We start from the raw sequence: 4,969 nt of genomic DNA, 5'->3' as shown, positions 1-4,969 counted from the left end.
AGTCTCAGATCCCTTTGGTTCCTCAAAGGGAAGCTCCTTATTGATCACTGGACGTCCCAGGAGGTCTTCCTCCTTGGGATTCACGTCCTCTCCTTCCTTCACAGGTTCGGCCATGGTGATTAATTCAATGGCCTTGCACTCTCCTTTTGGATTTTCTTCTGTATTGCTTGGGAGAGTACTAGGAGGGAGTTCAGTGATCCTTTTACTCAGCTGGCCCACTTGTGCCTCCAAATTTCTAATGGATGACCTTGTTTCATTCATGAAACTCACAGTGGCCTTAGATAGATCAGAGACTAAGTTTGCTAAATTAGAGGTATTTTGTTCAGAGTTCTCTGTCTGTTGCTGAGTGGATGATGGAAAAGGTTTACTATTGTTAAACCTGTTTCTTTCACCATTATTAAAGCCTTGTTGAGGCTTTTGTTGATCCTTCCATGAGAGATTTGGGTGATTTCTCCATGATGAGTTATAGGTGTTTTCATAAGGTTCACCCATGTAATTTACCTCTGCTATTGCAGGGTTCTCAGGATCATAAGCTTCTTCTTCAGAAGATGCCTCTTGAGTACTGTTGGATGCAGCTTGCATTCCATTCAGACTTTGAGAAATCATATTGACTTGCTGAGTCAATATTTTATTCTGAGCCAATATAGCATTCAGAGTATCAATTTCAAGAACTCCCTTCTTCATAGGCGTCCTAATATTCACAGGATTCCTTTCAGAAGTGTACATGAACTGGTTATTAGCAACCATGTCGATGAGTTCTTGAGCTTCTGCAGGCATTTTTTTTAGGTGAATGGATCCACCTGCAGAGGTATCCAATGACATTTTGGCTAATTCAGACAGACCATCATAGAATATGTCTAGGATGGTCCATTCTGAAAGCATGTCAGAAGGACACTTTTTGGTCAGTCCTTTGTATCTCTCTCAAGCTTCATAGAGGGATTCACCTTCTTTCTGTCTGAAGGTTTGAACATCCACTCTAAGCTTACTCAGCTTTTGAGGAGGAAAGAACTTGGCTAAGAAAGCCTTGACCAGCTTATCCCAAGATTTCAGACTATCCTTAGGTTGAGATTCCAACCATACTCTACCTCTGTCTCTTACAGCAAAAGGGAAAAGCATGAGCCTGTAGACTTCAGGATCTACTCCATTAGTCTTAACAGTATCACATATCTGCAAGAATTTAGTTAAGAACTGAAAGGGATCTTCAGATGGAGGTCCATGAAACTTGCAGTTCTGCTGCATCAGAGAAACTAATTGAGGTTTAAGCTCAAAATTGTTTGCTCCAATGGCAAGAATGGAGATGCTTCTTCCATGTAAATTGGAATTAGGTGCAGTAAAGTCACCAAGCATCCTCCTTGCATTATTATTATTTTCGGCTGCCATCTCCTCTTCCTATTCGAAAATTTCTGAAAGGTGCTTGCTGGATTGTTGTAATTTAGCTTCTCTTAGTTTCCTCTTCAGAGTCCTTTCAGGTTCTGGATCTGCTTCAACAAGAATGTTCTTGTCCTTGCTCCTGCTCATATGAAAAAGAGGGACAGAAAAATAATAATAATAGGGGTCCTTTTTACCACAGTATAGAGGTCCCTGTGTGAGTAGAAAAAAAGAAGAAGAAAAAATTCTAACACAGATGGAAGAGGGGGTTCGAATTTGGGTGAGATGAAGTGTTAGTAGATGAATAAATAAATAGAAGGAGATAAGAGAGAGAGAGAATTTTCGAAAATAATTTTTGAAAAAGAGTTAGTGATTTTCGAAAATAGTTTTTGAAAAAGGTTAGTAATTTTTTTCGAAAATTAGGAATAAGATTAAAATAATTAGTTAATTAAAAAGAAATTTTGAAAAAGAGGGAAGATATTTTCGAAAATTAGAGAGAGAGAGTTAGTTAGGTAGTTTTGAAAAAGATAAAAAACAAACAAAAAGTTAGTTAGTTAGTTGAAACAAATTTTGAAAATCAGTTTTTTAAAAAGATAAGAAGATAAGAAGTTAGAAAAGATATTTTAAAATCAAATTTTGAAAAAGATAAGATAAGGAGATATTTTTGAAAAGATATGATTGAAATTAGTTTTGAAAAAGATTTGATTTTTAAAATCACAATTAATGACTTGATTCACAAAAAATCACAAGATATGATTCTAGAACTCAAAGTTTGAATCTTTCTTAACAAGAAAGTAACAAACTTGAAATTTTTGAATCAAAACATTAATTGATGATGTTATTTTCGAAAATTAGGAGATAAAGATAAGAAAAAGATTTTTGAAAAAGATTTTTATAATTTTCGAAAATAAATAAGAAAAATGAAAAAGATTTGATTTTTGAAAAAGATTTTGAAAAAGATAAGATTTTTAAATTGAAAATTTGATTTGACTCATAAAAAACAACTAAATTTTAAAAAGTCAACTCAAATTTTCGAATTTATGAGAAGAAAAAGGGGAAGATATTTTTTTTTTGATTTTTAAATTTTTATGATGAGAGAGAAAAATACTAAAAATGCTCAATGCATGGAAATTTTAGATCAAAACAATGAATGCATGCAAGAATGCTATGAATGTCAAGATGAACACCAAGAACACTATGAAGATCATGATGAACATCAAGAACATATTTTTGAAAAATTTTTGATGCAAAGAAAACATGCAAGACACCAAACTTAGAGATCTTTCATGTTCAGACACTATGAATGCAAAAATGCACATGTAAAACAAGAAAAGATGCAAAACAAGAAAACATCAAGAACAAACAAGAAGATTTACCAAGAATAACTTGAAGATCATGAAGAACACTATGAATGCATGAATTTTTCGAAAAATACAAGATGAATATGCAATTGACACCAAACTTTCAACTTGACTCAAGAATCAAACAAGAAACATGAAATATTTTTGATTTTTATGATTTTATGATTTTTTTTTGTATTTTCTTTTAAATTTTTTTTTCGAAAATTATTTTGAAAAAGAAAAATAAGGATTCCAAAATTTTTAATATGAATTCCAGGAATCTTATGCTCTTTAGTCTAAAGCTCCAATCAAAGGGTCAGGCATGGCTTAATAGCCAGCCAAGCTTTAGTATGTAACTTAGACATGACACGCCTGACATACCCTATTCAAAAGAATTAGACATGGCTTTACAGCCAGCCAGGCTTCAACATGTTTCATGAAACACTAGAATTCATTCTTAAAAATTCTGAAGAAAAATATATTTTTGAAAACATTTTTATTTTAAATTTTTTTTCGAAAACAAAGGAGAAATTTTTGAAAACAAAACAAAAAGAAAATTACCTAATCTGAGCAACAAGATGAACCGTCAGTTGTCCAAACTTGAACAATCCCCGGCAACGGCGCCAAAAACTTGGTGCACGAAATTGTGATCTCAGGTAACGGTGCCAGAAACTCTGTACGCACGTCTTAATAAATCGTTTTTCATTCACAACTTTGATACAACTAACCAGTAAGTGCACTGGGTCATCCAAGTAATAAACCTTACGTGAGTAAGGGTCGATCCCACAGAGATTGTTGGTATGAAGCAAGCTATGGTCACCTTGTAAATCTCAGTCAGGCGGATATAAAATAGTTATGGAGTTTTCGAAATTTAATAACAAAATAAACATAAAGTAAGGATAGAAACACTTATGTATATCATTGGTGAAAATTTCAGATAAGTGTATAAAGATGCTTTCGTTCCTCTGAACCTCTGCTTTCCTGCTATCTTCATCCAATCAGTCTTACTCCTTTCAATGGCTGGCTTTATGTAAGGACAGCACCGTTGTCAATGGCTACTTTTAATCCTCTCTGGAAAATGGTCCGATGCGCTGTCACTGCATGGCTAATCGTATGGAGGCATCACCCTTGCCAATGGCTGCATCCCATCCTCTTGTGAAAATGGTCCAAATGCTCTGTCACAGCACGGCTAATCATCTGAGGTTCTCGATCATACTGGAATAGGATTCACCCTCCTTTTGCGTCTGTCACTACGCCCAGCACTCGCGAGTTTGAAGTTTGTCACAGTCATTCAATCCCAGAGTCCTACTCGGAATACCACAGACAAGGTTTAGACTTTCCGGACTCTCATGAATGCCGCCATCAATCTAGCTTATACCACGAAGATTCTGATTAAGAGATCCAAGAGATACTCATTCAATCTAAGGTAGAACGGAAGTGGTTGTCAGGCACGCGTTCATAGGGAATGATGATGATTGTCACGTTCATCACATTCAGGTTGAAGTGCGAATGAATATCTTAGAAGCGGAATAAGTTGAATTAAATAGAAAAACAGTAGTACTTTGCATTAATCTTTGAGGAACAGCAGAGCTCCACACCTTAATCTATGGAGTGTAGAAACTCTACCGTATGAAAATACATAAATGAAAGGTCCAGGCATGGCCGAATGGCCAGCCCCCAAAACAAGATCACAGGATCAAAAATACAATCCCGGATCTTCCAAAGATGTCTAATACAATAGTAAAAAGTCCTATTTATAATAAACTAGCTACTGGGGTTTACAGAAGTAAGTAATTGATGCCTAAATGCACTTCCGGGGCCCACTTGGTGTGTGCTTGGGCTGAGCTTGAGTGTTACACGTGCAGAGGTCATTCTTGGAGTTGAACGCCAGTTTGTAACGTATTTCTGGCGTTCAACTCTGGCTTGTGACGTGTTTCTGGCGTTTAACTCCAGACAGCAGCGTAGAACTGGCGTTCAACACCCTTTTACGTCATCTAAACTTGGCCAAAGTATGAACTATTATATATTGCTGGAAAGCCCTGGATGTCGAATTTCCAACGCAATTGGAAGCACGCCATTTTGAGTTTTGTAGCTCCAGAAAAGCCATTTTGAGTCCAGGGAGGTCAGAATCCAACAGCATCAGCAGTCCTTCTTCAACCTCTGAATCTGATTTTTGCTCAAGTCCCGCAATTTCAGCCAGAAAATACCTGAAATCACAGAAAAATACACAAACTCATAGTAAAGTCCAGAAATGTGAATTT

The 4,969-nt window shown here is 35.9% G+C and overlaps 1 non-coding gene across 1 annotated transcript; it reads left to right on the top strand.

The window, feature by feature from the left end:
* Positions 1-876: 876 nt before the first annotated feature.
* Positions 877-984, top strand: LOC148561869 (small nucleolar RNA R71). Its single transcript, XR_015886893.1, has one exon. It is a non-coding gene; the product is annotated as a small nucleolar RNA R71 (small nucleolar RNA).
* Positions 985-4,969: the final 3,985 nt, after the last annotated feature.

This window comes from Arachis ipaensis, chromosome B6 (genome assembly GCF_059453495.1).
Source record: "Arachis ipaensis isolate K30076 ecotype BB chromosome B6, ASM5945349v1, whole genome shotgun sequence".
NCBI lineage: Eukaryota > Viridiplantae > Streptophyta > Magnoliopsida > Fabales > Fabaceae > Arachis > Arachis ipaensis.
Note: the sequence above shows the minus strand (reverse complement) of the source record. Positions and strands in the feature narration are given on the sequence as shown.